We start from the raw sequence: 16,100 nt of genomic DNA, 5'->3' as shown, positions 1-16,100 counted from the left end.
CAAAATTGTTTAAGACTCTCCCCACAGAAAATTTAGTTTTTGGTGTTTTAACATAATCTTGTTGAATTTGTCACATGATGACGTATAGGAAGAAAATTAAGATTAATATTGCATTTCTTAGTATTTCTTTATTCAAATTGATGTGAATCAGGAGCAGACAAAAAATAAGAAATGGAAAAAGCCTATCGCAGTGATGTGAGTGCTACAGTCAGTGGGCCTTAAGCTCCCTGGTCTGCTCTATTCTGATGCATCCACTTGTAGAAGAATAGAACCGTACATTTTTGTTTTCCTTGTCTCTCTTTTCTCGTCTGGCTCAAAACTTTACGCCTGGAAAGCCTTAATATCAGTCCCCATTTTTGTTCCACCGGTAATGTAATGTTGGGGTTGTTAGGGGCGGACAGCTAGTGGGAGAGTGTAAACAAAAGGTTGATGGGAACCTTTTGTATAAAAGTTTAGGATAAAAAGAAAATGAAATGCGTTATTTGCAAAATGATCGTAATTATGAGCTTACTTTGTTCATTCAGAGCATAGAGGAGACAAAAGCATAAAGGATTATGACTTTACAGGAACATTTGATGTAATTAGAAACACTTTTTATTTTGTTATGAATGATTATTAATCAAATTTAGACATTATCCCTTGTTTTGGCTTTTTCATGCACAACACCTCAATCTAATCTGAATGGAACAGAGTGATTCTCCTGCTCAACTAATCTTAACTAACTACATTTTTTAATCTAACAAGAATTGTCGGCAAACAACCCAGTGAGCCCAAAGAAGTGACTCTCCCTTCCAGCAAATCATTTCCTTCTGTTTATTTATGATTAATCCCCATGATTGTTTTATTGCAGCTTTATGGGAAGTTTTTTTTTCCATTTTATTATTTTAAGGTTCCACTTTTTAGGTTCCATCTTTTTTACAGCCATTTTATGGGACACTCTGTCTCCTTTCATTTACTCAGGGTAATTTACATTCCACATTAGGTTTTAAGACTTTATTTGTCTAGATAATACTTTGGTTGAATTGGTCAAAATGTCCACGAGTTCATGCACTATGAGCTCTGTCAGCCATGTTGGGAAATAAAGTCAGTGACTCCTGGCTTTCATTGGATTTTTTTTAACATTGCGGACTTTTGTTTTCTGTGAGCTGTCATTTGAAGTATTTAGAGGAGGATGCAAAAAAGGGAAGATCTGTTTGCATAACAATTGAATCACATGGTAGAAAATGGGTTTTTACTTTAATCTGAACTCTGAAAACTTGGGGTCAGAGATCCATGTTGCAACACAATTTCTTTTTGTTTCGGTGAATAAGTACCACTCCCCATGACTCCTTCAGCATTAACAGTTATGTCCGATCCAAATTTTATTGCACTTTAGTGTTGTGGCAGAGTTCAGAGGCTCTGTGCCCTAGAATCTGGCAAAACAAACATCCCTGGCCTTAGATTTAAATGTGGCAGTTAAAATTCAAAAACAAAAACATGAGTGCATGCCATGGTGACACGTTATCTGCACACGGTTCCCCTTTGGTCTGTAGATTGTCCAGAAGTCAAACGCTGAAACATAATTCCATCAGATGCGAAAAACATCAATAATCAGGGAAGCAAAGTGATTGATCAAAGTGGGGCATAGACACAGAGAGATTCCTTATTTGTGAAGGTAAGTAACTCCCACTTTATCTTATCTGACCGTCTCTTTTGGTGGTGTCCACGACATGCAAGCAAACAAATATCTGTGTGTGAGTGTTTATCGTCGTAGGAGTTTCCAGAAAACCTGCAATCTGAAGTGAACAATTGCAAAAGCCTCACAGCAAAAAAACTTGGTCCTTTGGTTTTGTTGTAAATAACACTGACAAATCTGTGAAATTTTAACCTAGATTATATTGTGTCAATACATCAATAGGGGATTTATAATGAACTAAGTATAGAAATGAACAGGCTGGGCTTTGTCATGTCCCCAAATATACCAAGTGATGTTATGATTTGAAAAAGAACCAGCCACCTGAGAGACAAATAAATGTGTCATCCTCAAAGTGGTTTACGGTCATAGTCCTGGAGTGTAAAGAAATAAAAGAAAGGCTCGGGTTTCTTATGGCTTTCTTTGAGACAGATGGAATAGTCGGGCCCGACCGTCTGCTCCTGTTCTCACACATCTGCCTTCTGACGACACGCAGGGCTTAAAATATACATCCAAACCCACATGGCGCACCTTTGAGTTAACGTCAAGGTGTAGCGTAAATACCCAGACACATAGACTCTCACATATGGAGTCTAATCTCCTTGTTCATTTGACTGTGATCCACTCAGAGTTTGCAGCCAAATGCGATTACGTGTAGAAAATCCTGAGCTGATTAGCTCAGCCATAAGTCTCCTCTTTAACGTTGGAGCTGAGGTTTCAGGCAGGACCATGAGGCCTTTCTAGGGAGGAGAAATCACCTTCATAAAACATGAACGCATTTATATCAAAGCAACAATGAGTCACCATTTATGCCTTCCTAAATTTAGTTTATGGATAATCAGCCGCTGGACAACAGGGGTAATATTAGATCTTTGTATCTGCTTTCCCCAACGGTCTACACCATTAGACAGTTTGGTTTAAAATAAAGCCTTACCAAACAAATGGGACAAAGAGGTTTGAAGTTTTCTGCCATGGGATGGAAGCTTTCCAGTTTGGAGGTGAGCTTCTGAAAGGGGTCAAGGCTGCCAAAGATGAAGGAGAGCTGCTGTCAGCTGTTCAAATCAGTGTTGCTTCTTTAAAATGGCCTTTAGAGTTTGTTAGCCATGCCTGAACACCCAGAGAGTCATTATCAACATTTGTCAAGCAAAAATTTCGCCTGTCAACTTTATACAAATCAAAAGTCCTAGTCTAGATTTACTGAGAAAGCTCTAAATACGTGCAGGGTTTATTTTTCAAACAACTCAGGTTTCCCCGTTAGGGACTGTGTTAATCTGTCAAACAGCTCACACAGTCAGGAAGTGCTTGATGGGTAATTTAAAGACGACCCGGTCAATGAAGCGCACAGATGCACACACAACAGCATTAAACAGAGCTTAAAGTCCCACTCTGATTATCTATTGTTAAAGCCATCCCAGTGATCTTTTGAATTATGATTCTAGAATTTTTAGGAAAAATCACAAACATGTCATTTCCTAGGACATAGTTTCTGCAGAGCGGCAGTAGTTAATTAGAAATTCACTTCTGAGTTGTAGGCAGGGCTGTTGGCACGGAGTAACCCCCCCCCATACACACACACCATTGCTTCTTACAACCCCAACCTAGCATTAATGGTACAACAAAAATGGCTTGTGGCTTACCGTTGTCGCTTCTACATCACAGCTACAAGCTTTTTTTAAAGGCATTTTTTTGTCTTCTCCTGATTTACCATAATTTGAACAAAGAAATACTTAGAAATGCAATTTTTACCTTAATTTTCTGCAATAATTATCCTACATAATGAGAAAAATGCCAAAAGAAAATGTCAAAAACACAGAATTAAAGCAGTGAATTTGAGATTATTTGGAATTTTCTGACAAAAACAGTGCCTTACTTTATTGCTTGTGCAGCTGAACGGACAAAAGGCAAATGACCCAGTTCACACCAGGATTTACAGAACTCTAAGTCAACAATAGAAGAATGATGATAATCTGTTTGTGAGAACTAGAGGGGACAATGAGTTTTGTGGACGCATTGGAGCCTGTCATTATATTGTCACGTGAAGAGAAACACTCTGAGTCTCCTGAGGGAGGAGTGAATAAGAAAAAGTTAAGTGGTTGGCTGTAAACAACTTGAAGGAAAAAAACAGCATTTTGCAGTGTCAATATTTATGCAGCAGCAACTCAGAAATGAAAAATTGCAGCTTTCTGTTCTGTATCAAGTCAAAGAACTGCAAATTTGGTTTTGATCCGACATTTTGGTTTTGAGCATGCCGTCTTCCTGTCTCCTCCATGTTTATCCAACTCTAAAAAAACATTCTATTCAGAGAGGTTTGTGGTTGACCTTGTGACTGTGAGGTGCTCTGGTCCTGTGTAATACACTTTTGCAAACCATTTCTGCTACCGTTGGAGCCGTTTCAGACAAACAATACCTGGGCATTTTATGAATTTCATTTGGCTCTTTATACCAGCCATTGAACCAGAACAAATTAAAATGTTTACACCTCTCTGATTTTTGAATAAACCAACTGCCATGAACAGTTTTTTTATTTGGGGATATTTTCTTTTTTTTAGTAGAGAAAATAATTGATTTAAAAAAATGTAACTTTCAGATTGGCACCAAGCAGCTGAAGCCTCTCTAAAACCTGACTTTTAAATGTGTTGTTTTTATTTATTTACTTATTTTTTTAACAGAGGTGGTTGCAACATATTTACACATTTTAGCTGTTGAAATCTGGGGTACTTTTATAATTTAATCCAATGTTTCGTGTTTTAGCCTAATATCTATAAAAAAAATAATCCCGGGGTTGCTGGAGCCTGTCCTGGCTACTGTTGGGTGAAGGGTACACCGTGGACAGGTTGTCAGTCTGTCGCAGGGCAAAGTAACAACACCTTGTTTTTTGAGTTTTGTCTCTAGAACTGATCTTTAACTATTTGTCTTGGACCTCTCAAAAGCTCTCATATATGTGCTTTGTTTGTTATGTGTACATAGGTCTGGGAAGGGGGCCTCTATTTTAATATTTGTGCATTTTGTTTTGTCCTAATGTAAAGCACTTTGTGTTATGTTTTTATAGGAAAAGTGCTATATAAATAAAGTTTGATTTGATTTGATTATGATTTTCCCCAATTAGATAGATAGGATAGATAGATAGATAGATAGATAGATAGATAGATAGATAGATAGATAGATAGATAGATAGATAGATAGATAGATAGATAGATAGATAGATAGATAGATAGATAGATAGATAGATAGATAGATAGATAGATAGATAGATAGATAGATAGATAGATAGATAGATAGATAGATAGATAGATAGATAGATAGATAGATAGATAGATAGATAGATAGATAGATAGATAACTTTACATCCATCCATTACTCCACAAAATACACAATACATTCAATAGAAAGAAATTTAAGGAGTAATTGAGTAATAAATAGTCATAAAAACAAGAAAATAATCAAACTCACTAAAAACAGAGTAAAAAGGAAAAAAGTATAAGATAAATAAAAGTAATAAAAGTGGTAAAAGTAGATGCCCGTTTAGTGACTCCTCCTCATGCTCTCTTCCCTCCCCCAGCAGCATTGAACAGTCTAATCGCACTCTGTGCAAAGGACTTCCTGAGTCTTTCTGTAGAGCAGGGGTGTCAAACTCATTTTCACCGAGGGCCACATCAGCACCGTGGTTGTCCTCAAAGGGCCAGATATAACTTATACATGTAACTAAATGCAATGAAAAATGAACTTAACTACTCCTTAATGTTAAATAACTCATTTGTTTATTTATTATAACTTTTTAAAGTGACAATTACAGTTGCATAGAAAACATAGAAGCCGGTCGCTGAATGCGCTCCTTTGGTCAACGAAGAGTCCGTGTAGGGGATGATCTGTGTTCTCTAATATGCTGTCCAGTTTGGACAGCATCCTCCGCTCTGCCACCCCCTCCACCGTCTCCAGGTTTCGCACCACCACACAGGCGAATCAGGCAATTCAGTTTTTTTATGTCCTTTTTGTTCGCGCACCCCCCCAACACACCAACGCATGAGACAGGGCATCTAAAACAACCGACTGATAAAACATAAAAAGGAGTTCTGAACATACATTAAAAGAGGCAAAGTCTTTTTACAAAGAATGTATTTAATGTTTTACTGGTGACATTAATCTGAACAACGCAACATCTTGTCCAGTGCTTGTGACAAACTGATGTGTCTCTGCTTCAGTCGGATCAAAAGCACTGACACTCTATAATCATGGGAAGGGAGCTTAAACAAAGCCAGAAGATGTTTGTGTGATCCAGTGTGGGAAAATCATCAGTTTCAGACTGAGTATGCTTTTGCTTTAGTCTTAAAAAATAACACTGGAGGAGGTTGGGCTCAAACTCCCGGTCTCTCCTCCTCAATCCCTGTCATTGGTTGCAGTTGATTGAGCAAAGCTAGTTTTTGGGACAATTTGGTGGAAGTTTGGTTTCCATCTTACTGTATGTGATGAGTCAGCTCTTCTGAAATGTGCAAAAAACACAAGCTGTGAAAGGAGAAAAGGAAACAACTGAGCAACAACAAAACCAATTTCACAATCAAATTAAAGACATGCAACAGTACAAATAGGCCAAAAGGTTTAATTGAATAAAAACATGTTTGAAAAAACGTTTAATAGCATTTTATTCTTGAACATTCCTATTATTATCAGATTAAAAACAAATTTTCACATACACATTCACACACACACACAGGCAAACAGAGCTTTGGATAAATAAACTCTACCATTGTAGTCTTCAGGGATGTGACAGACCTAGTTCTGTTTTCAGTCTGAGTAAAGTATTTTTCGACTTCTTACCCCCAACCTTTCTACCTACTAATTACGTTCATAACCTTGCATTATCTTTTCCCTTGAACTCCCCAAACGAGATAAAAACAACCATGTAAATCCCGGTGCAATCATTATTCCATAATATGAACTCAGCCTGGTCGTCAACTGTAACTTAACGTCTTTAATGTAGGCATCAGACTGTGAGGAGGCTAACCAAAACATGCTAGTATAAAGCTTAGGGCTTTGTGCCATGCCGATGAAGATTATCTCTTCTTATCTACTCTTGAGTCAATCTGCGGACAGATTTTCTGATGGCAACATTCCATTCAGAATTCACTGTTTAGTCAAGAAAAAGACCTACAGGGAAGTTTTTACTATCATTAAGGAACAAAATTGCAGCTAATTATGATCCTACCACCCCCATGTTTCAAATAGAAAAATAAAAATGTGTTTTAAGGTATCACTTTAAAAAAACAAAATTATTCACTTTTCTCGAGGTAATTTATGATGCAATAGGGGAAAGACAATTTTAAAAAAGAAACACTCCGTGGATGACAAATATAAACAGAAAGACTGAAAACATGTACTCTGCTGTTGGGTAAAGATTCACTTCCTTTTAAAGTGGCACAAATTATATGAATCATCCCTGCTGTGGTCAGCAGAAAGATTTTCTCTTCAATCAGAATTCCCTGTTTCATCCAGAAAAAAAATCTACAGGAATGTTTTTTTTTTTTTTTTTTACTATCATCATGGAACAAAACTGCAACTAATTATGATCCTACCGCCTCCATGTCACAAACAGGAAAATGTTGATGGGTCTTACACATATTTTTATTTTATTTTATCCACTTCTCTAGGAGTAATTTTATGCACACATGATAGGAGTCCAAGTTCTCTATGAACGACCACAGCGAATTTAAACAGAAAGACGGTAAACATGTTCTCTGCTGTTGGATAAAGATTCACTTCCTTTTAAAGCAGCACAGATTGGATACAAACATTCATGCTGTTGTCAGCAGGAAGATTTTCTTTTCAATTAGAATCCCTTGTCTCATCTAGCAAAAAAAAATCTATGGGAAAGTTATTACAATCAAGAAACAAAACTGGAACTGATTATGATCCTACCACCACCATTTCATAAATGCGCTGGAGATCTTACTTTTTTAAAAATTTTATTCACTTTTTTTAGAAATAATAGTATGCACACACAATAGTCATGAAGAAAAGTCCCTTTTTTATTTTTTTTAATTTAAAATAATTCACAAGCACAAGTTTTCTATGGACGAGCACAGCAAATACGAACAGAAAGACTGTAAACATGTTCTCTTCTGTCGGGTAAATTCAAGATTCACTTCCTTTTAAAGCGCCACAAATTAGAGAAAAAATTCCTGCTGTTGTCAGATGGTTCGTATCTCATAAATGGTGAGGGTGCGTTCAGTCCATGACTTGGGGAACTTGAATCTTTTCTCAGAAACTCTTTGAGTTTTCCAGTGTGTTGATGATAGAGCGTTTTCCGGAGAATTGGCAACATCTTCGGCTTCATGGAAGCAGCAAGTGTACGCTTGACAGATTTTTGCTGTAAAAAAGCAACACCGTTGCTACACCATGACTAATGTCCATGTAGGCACAAAGACAGATGTATTTCTTAGAAATTGATTTGGTAGGAAAGAGCATTCAGCTTAAAATGTTCATTTGCAAATGGCCTTTTCTTCACAAATATAAATTTCTTTTTGGAGGATTTTTGAGCATTGATGTGAACACAGTAACCTTTGACACCTGACCAAAATCAATTTATCCCATCCATACATTCCTATAGGATTTTTCCTCATATGCGAGTCCAAAGACCAAGAAACTGTTAAGTCATCATATTGTAATCTTCAGGCCTGAACAGGGAATATTCACTCACTGAACTCAACAAGACTTGACAAACTCCTCACTTGTTTAAAGGTTTCTGCATTAGTTGCACACTGCACAGAATCAATGCATCATCAAGCAAGAAAAAAGCCTCTCTATCAATATATTTTATATAAGTTTACAGGTTCTTCTACATTGCTCCCCGAGGTGTGGTGCTGTTTTATGAATGAGCTGTTATGCAAGAAAAAGTGACCTGAATTCAGAGTAGGCAGAGGGATGAAGGGAGGAAGTGCTGTATTCTTGCAACATCATTCTGCTGTGCAAAAAGGAAAAAAAAAAGAAAAAAGGCATTTTGTAAGATTGTTTGCAATGACAATACAGATCTATTTAAATCTTACTATAAGTACATCTTGGAAAGGTTGATGTGTAATCATGCTAAGGCAGGGGATTTGGTGGTTTTCAAGGTGCTAAAGGTGTAATCATCGCTACAAGTTGATGTTAACCGACACAGAAGTGGAGGTTGTCGCTTCATCTCTGCCTTTTAAAGGAAAGCCAGCATGATGCAAATAAACATCTGTTACTGATGAACTTGTGTAATGGACAAACTTCCTGTAAAGGTTTGTTAAATAACTGCAGCCAAAGTTGCACCAAATAAAAAGATGTCGTAGAAAGTAGTGATTTACAAAAATTTATTTTGGTCCTAAATGACAATTCTTACAAATATTAACGATGCTTTTTTAAAAGGATTTAAAAGAAGCAGTTCCTAGGTCCTTTTTCAAGAACAGATCTGCATTCGTCTGGTTTAGTCCTGATCAAACTTGCTTATCTTTGCCCTTCCCATTTACGCCTGCCTGATGTTTGTGGGTTGGGTGTTTTCCTCATGACTTGTCTGCAACATGACTCTTGAGACATCGAGTGTCATAACCGTAAAGAAGAAAAAAATTAGCCGCGGAAACCTTTATTGAAATATACGTTTTTGTCATTATGCTGTCAAAAAAAGCAACTCAGGTTAAAAGATACTTTTGTATAAGAAACTTTAAAATATCACAAGTAATACAATTGATTGTGTTGGTTAATGCAAACTGGTAGACAATAGTCTGTTTTGATACATTTGAACTTATATCAGCTTTAAAATACTAACAAGGCTATTTAAGGGTGCAGCATAACAAAGGTTAAGAATCATGGCTATCATTGTTTTCTAATGAGTATTGCTTATCTATGGGTCTTCCTTTTTGTTGCATCCTTATATTACAACCGGTCATGTGAATGAAGTTGAAATATACTAGTCGATTTACCAAAGGATCAGCAAAACAGCAATTTCCTTGAGTTCTTTCCTTATGCACAAATGCGGAATTTAAATTCTGGACCTTTCACATTTCTAACAATGTCTTAACATTTTTAGCACCTTGCTGGTGTAATTTCATCCAGTGAAAGGTGGTTGCTTAAATAAAGAGGCACTATAAATATAATTTGGCAAGTTGATAAACCACAGTCGGCTGGTAAGATTGGATTTCATGCTAAATGTTTCCATCTACTCCGCTTTGTCACTGTGTCAGTAGAAAATGGGTTACTGTAAACTGCAACACTATAGAAAGGAGTCTACACCAACAAAGAATAACTTTTCATATTTATTGAACTTATTATAAATTTATTGACTGAAAAGAGGGTTTTAAAGGCTTCGGGTTATATGGTTTTCCAGGGGTTTTTAAGGAGCAACGCCTGTTTTTTCTGATTTTGTCGGTGGAATTTTTTTGTTTTCTTATCTATTAAAAAAAAAAAATCACTGAAGGTCATCAGCAGGCTGTGGTCGTCTTAGCACTTTTGATACCACTCAGTTAGAAAGGATTGACCATTGGTCTCTGAAATAATCGAAATGCGTCTCAGACTGAGTAAGTCAACAATCTAAACCAGAGAACAAATGGACATTGATCATAACTGAACCTTCCTTAATCCTGAGCACAGCAGCTATGCGTCTCCCTATTGACGGGTTATTGATTACCACTGTCAACCCCAGCATGACCACCATTATCACACTGACATGATATCTGTGTTATTACTGCACATATGTGCTTTGTTTACATGTTGGGTGGTGGTTACTGTGTCCAAGGAGAGTCAGAGAATGAAGCAGTTAATCATTGACGTTCTGCTGGGTGAGACAAACAGCAGGTTTTAATGGCTGCATAAGACAATGCATGTCTCTTTGGGTGTGACGGTGAGATGAACACTGAAAGGATTATTTTAAGTACGCAATCAATGGCACAAACAGGAGTTGGTGGCGCCGTTTTAAGCCCCATTAACTGTAGTAACTACTGCGGAGGCGTGAATGTCATAAAGAACTCAACCAGTGTTACAGCGATCAGGTAGATGAGCTGGGGGGGGGGGGGTTATACTTTTCAATTCAGAGTTAATAATCTTTAATTGAGTTTAAGAGATCTAATTAATTAAGAATGTTTCTTCCCTTTCACAGTGAAAATCATTAAAAAAATGAAAGCCATGAGTGGTAGCAAATGTTACAAATTCATTTTAAAAACTACACTTTTTTTTCAAAATAGCAGCTTTTCTGTTGGTTTTATCTCCACAAAGCCCATTTTAGTCTTTGGCAAAAGTACATTTTTGGATTTCCTTGGCAGCAAAGGTTTGTTTTTTTGGTAACCATGCCCACATTCCTAATATGTTCACATTATATGTTAGATTGTTTCATTTAGCTTGGCAAAAAATGAGCTAGCGATAGATGAACGCCACTTTTGTGAGCTTGCCACACATCTACATACTACATACATCCAAATCTGTTTCCAAAATGTCTCCCCAGACTGAAATCTGTAGGAGTTTAAATTTGAAGAAGGTACTATGATTTTTTCTTTCTTTCTTTCTTTTTTAAATTCATGATGGTGAGCTTTTTCTAAAGGTCGAAGGTCAAATGAACAGAACCTGGTCGCATGTGTTTAGTATTTCGTGATGATTGAATTAAAGTTTTCTTTTCCCATGTTGTGTGAAAATAGGAATATTGCCAAATTTCCCTCTTTGCTACAACAGCTGTAGGTCCATTATTGCCATCCCATAATAATTTTCTTGATTTTGGCCCCATTCTTTACAATTCCCAAGATTAATTTTCACCAGTATGGAGTATGACAATCCTGGTGAATTATTGGGAATGTGGTGGGGGCAACATTTTTGCTCAAACGCTTAGTAAGAAAAATAAACACAAACCCAGTTGAAGACTGTTTTGTCAACAGTGATGTACACAGAGGACATAAAGAGAAGGGACTACATTTTGAAGAAAAAGAAGAACAACAGAAATACGGGGCTCATCTGGTGAACTGCTGAGTTTTTCACACTTGGATATTACTCAAATTATGATTAATACTTGACATAAAAAGATCATTTTAGCTATTTGACTGTGAAGAGTGCCTCACAGCACATTAACTTTGTAGGAAGAGGCAGGTTATGGAGACTCTTGTACCCCATTTATCCTTATTAAAAGGTGTTAAACCTGCCCTACTTTCCCATCAGGTGTGTCATCTTTTCTTTTTTTTTTTTTTTTGCATTCCTATTCCTCAATATTTGGCATTCCAACAAATAAAGAAATAAGAATGTATAGAGATTGAAAAGACTGGTGAAGCCGTTATTACCTGCCACTGGGTACATTTTGCGCATTTTCCACGTATTAAATTTTGGTTTATGGTTATTTATGCGTGATATACACAATTCACACATAAGCGTTTTCTTTTGTTGATGTGCGCAGATGTCTTTCTGGGGTTTTGGTCGACGGGTCTTGACGTGAATTTAGTTTTGAGCTGTTCAAAATTCTTGGTCAGGTGAGAATTATGCAGTTTGTGTGTATTTTATGTAGTTTATACGCAGTAGTTACACAGATCTTCCGCAATTGTGTGGGACTTTTGTGGGATGAATATGTAAATTTGTGGCTTTCTATGACCGTTCCACATGTATCTAACTGACCTTTTACACATGTACCACAGATGTATAACTTTTATATTGAGTACATGATGCACACATATGTTCAAATGACATAATTGATGCACAAATCACTAATGAATCAGGCACGGTTTGTGTCCTGTGTTGATTTACGTGTTTTGTGTGGTTTATCCGTACTTCTGAGGTTTTAACGTGGTTCAGACATGATACATCTGCGAAAATTTTGCATAAAGAACCACAACTTTTATCAGTTTTCACTCAATGTTCAGCCATGTAATATGGGCAAAATGTACATATTGGCTGTGTGATGTGGACTTAAGTTACAGGAATAAATTACTCAATAATGCAGCTAACAGAAATAACCTTCATTAGAAAAAGCAGTAGTCTAAGGGTAGAACCCTGTGGTACTCCACATAAAAAGTATGATTTTTTTTTCTTTTTTTTTGTTAAATGGGACATGTTTCTCAGATTTATTAGGTTAGCGCTCTTGCCTCACAGTCCAGGTTCAATTCCCGGCTGGGACCTTTCTGTGGAGAGTTGCTTGTTCTCCCTGTACACTTTTGTCTCCTCCCAGTCCAAAAACATGCTTCAGATGTTTATTACTAATTCTAAATTACCTCTAGGTGTGCATGTTAATGTGAGTGGGTGTGTGCAGCAAACTGGCGACCTATTCAGGGTGTATCCATTCCTTTCCCCAACAGAAGTTGGGATAGGCTCCAGCAGCCATGTGACCCCAAAAGGGTGGGTCAAGTGGTTTCTAAAAAATGCATAGATAGATGTAGGGTTACAAGTAAGGAAATGTCACAAATATGAGGAAATCGTGTTACACTGCATTATCATTGTAAACTTTGTGATTATAAACACTTTTTTTATTACACCTCAAACCCTTGAGGGGCAAAGATGCACTCAAATACAAGCACATACTAGAAAATAGGCCCTTGTCTGCTCCTCCTCCCTCATGGTTTATATATGTGGAGAAGTAAGAAAGACGGCCCTGGACAGCCTGTTCTCACCATGGAGGAAAAACTCACAGGAACGCAAGAGGAATTCCTGATGTTACATCACACTCACAGACACAAACGCATTGAAACAGAGGGCTGTGGACACGACAGTCAAGCTCCTCCAGACAAGGTCACTGCTTAGCCTGTTTTATACGCCGTGTATTTCTGAATCAGTGCATCACATTGTGGAACAAGACCTTTTTTGGGAAACCTTTTTCAAACAATATTTAGAAAAAATTGATGCAAAAATAAGATCTTTTAATAACACCTGACCTTTTAAATTCCTTCTTTACTTTCACTCAGCTGCTTCAACATGTAGGCCTACTTGGTAAGGGTGCAATAATCAAACTTTGAATGCTCCAAATGAATGGTTTTGACCTTTTCTTTGCTCCTCAGAACCTTATTAACAGCTAAATCCTTCAGGAAATCAAAGCGTGCATTTGGGAGGCATGTTGTAACGTTGTCATAACCATAGGAATGAAAGGCAGGACAACAACAGCCCCGGGCTCACCTGAGGAGGCACATGCAACCTATGAGGACGAACAGGAAAGGTTAGGATCCCAGTGCTTCAAAAGCAGCCCAAGAAGTCGCAGCCTTCAGGAAGATTCCACTGCAGATGGATTGTGCAACTCCAAAAAGCTCCTGAAATATTGAGGCGGTGGGAAAAGGCGTTTCAGGGCACCTGCTGCAGCCAGAAGAAGGGCTTTCCTTTTGGGCTGCTGACTTTTGTTTTTAACGCATGGAAGGATAATGAGGGTGGTTGCATAACGTGGAGAGAGGGTTGGAATGAGAAGGCTCCGACTGCAGTCCCCTTGAATTTTATCTGCAAAGGGGAAAGAGAGGAGGATGGGGGGTTGAGGAGAGGGGAGGAAGAAGTACGGTGCCTACAGACAGGGTATTAACAGCTGCGGTAAGGTAGGCTGGGTAAAAAGAGCAAGAGAGGACCCAACAGGAGAAGAGAGCAATTCAAGTCCCACTCTGATCATTTTTTGGTCTATTTTAAAAGTGTTCCAAGTGGTCTTTTCATTAATATTATGCCGTTTTTAGCCACAAAAAAAAAAGTTTTCGTTTCTGCAGAGCAGCAGTTCAGTAGAAAATCACCCCTAAGTTGACTGTTTGTGCCATAATTTCCCCCTCTGTTTACACTCTTTCCCGCAAGCTTACAGCCCCCTACACCTCCAACCTAACATTATTGGTGCAACAAAAATGGCGAGCAATATCGGAGCTCTTCAGATGTCCAGTTTAGATCCAGATGCCTGATCAGAGGGGGAAAACAAAGACGTTCATGGATCTGTTTGTGTGGAAGTAGATGCACTACAGCCAAAAGATTTAAATATAGCAATACTCAAAAATGCAATTTAAATCTTAATTTTTTTAAATATATGTATTATCCATCATCAGAATACTGTCACAAGATGTTAAAAACTAGATTTTCATGGCACTGCATCTTTAAACTATGAGCTTTCACACAGTGATGTGCATTGAGAGCTTGTATTTCTGTGTATCAGTTAAAACAGCATCTCTGTCCTCACCTGTCAGTCAACCCAAGTGACGGGCGAGTCCTTACCTACATTCAGCAGACACAGCGAGAGATGATCCGGTGTGTCAGCGGGGCAAGGCTGTGTTTAGAAAATCTGACCTCGGAGGTAGCGGATCCTGCCGCTTGTGGCTGTTCTTACACGGGTGATTTACACTGTACGTTTAAAAGCAGCAAACAGAACAGACCTCCTTGTTTATAATCGTTTACTCATTGCAATGCAGCCTTCCTCACATGTTTGGCAGAAGCCAGCGTTTTACTGGAAACAACCAGATATCGCACTCATAAACCGAAGTTGTTTGGTTGTAATTGTGAAACATCCTTGATTGCAAATGTGTTCAACCTTTAAATAGCAAATGACATGCAGTATGTCATCAAATAATTATAATTTAAGAGAATAAAAAGAGGGTTTTAAATTTAATCTGAGGGTGCACCTGGATCAAAAAGTTAATGTAAAAAGGAACTTTTCCTGCTTCAGAAGTGAACAGAACTAACTTTTAGACCACAACTGCTAAATTGTGTTAGTAGTGCCTCACAGCGGGGCCTGTTTATGACCAGAGTCAGTGGCTGACGGCTTCAAAATATTGGTTTGCTGCTTTCTCCGAGGGCGACCTGTTCAATAACAGTCTTTTTCCATTGACATCCGCCCCACAGATGAGTTAATGTTTAGTCAAAGGTTGTAGATAGTGAGCAGGAATCGTTTCCTGCGTTTCTTTTTCCAAAGACTGCCTGCATACCAGCCCGAGTGACTCACTCTTGCCAACAAAACCCAAAAACATGATCATAAAACATTGCATGCATGTGTCAAATTAAAAAACACAAAACAAGACGCACCAGCTTAGGCGCTGAAAGGCGCGTTGTAATATCTTATAGGGGATGCTCGCTCGTTGAAACATCACAGCTGAACTCTTCTCACTTTTAAGAGTATCAGCGCCTTTTAAAATGATGACATAATCATGTGTTTACTTGTCTGTAGCGCCACCTTATGAATGAAATGGTTAAAGTATGTAAAGGGGACACTGATGTTGACAAAACAGAGTTATTTTGGGTAAATAATGTGAAATTAGATGGATTTATGCATTAGGAATGAGATTATTTCTAACTTTTTGTCAAGAAATTTTAAAAATTGTTTCTTACAGTACTTACATGGATCTTGAACCAGAATTCATGCTAACATGACAGAACAATATTTGGCTTTGTTGTCTGTCTGCTGTGAAAACACATTATTTTTCTCATAGGTTACCAGTTTGATATATGTGTATGTATATACATTTATTTATTTTTAATTTTTAATTCACATTTACCATTTGTCTATTAA

General features: G+C 37.6%; 1 long non-coding RNA gene across 1 annotated transcript; it reads right to left on the bottom strand.

Moving 5' to 3' along the window:
• Window positions 1-5,407: 5,407 nt before the first annotated feature.
• Window positions 5,408-14,443, bottom strand: LOC110017668. Its single transcript, XR_002293148.2, has 2 exons — window positions 13,757-14,443; window positions 5,408-8,624 (listed from the first exon to the last, which is right to left on the bottom strand). It is a non-coding gene; the product is annotated as an uncharacterized LOC110017668 (long non-coding RNA).
• Window positions 14,444-16,100: the final 1,657 nt, after the last annotated feature.

This window comes from Oryzias latipes, chromosome 23 (genome assembly GCF_002234675.1).
Source record: "Oryzias latipes chromosome 23, ASM223467v1".
Taxonomy (NCBI): Eukaryota; Metazoa; Chordata; class Actinopteri; order Beloniformes; family Adrianichthyidae; genus Oryzias; species Oryzias latipes.
Note: the sequence above shows the minus strand (reverse complement) of the source record. Positions and strands in the feature narration are given on the sequence as shown.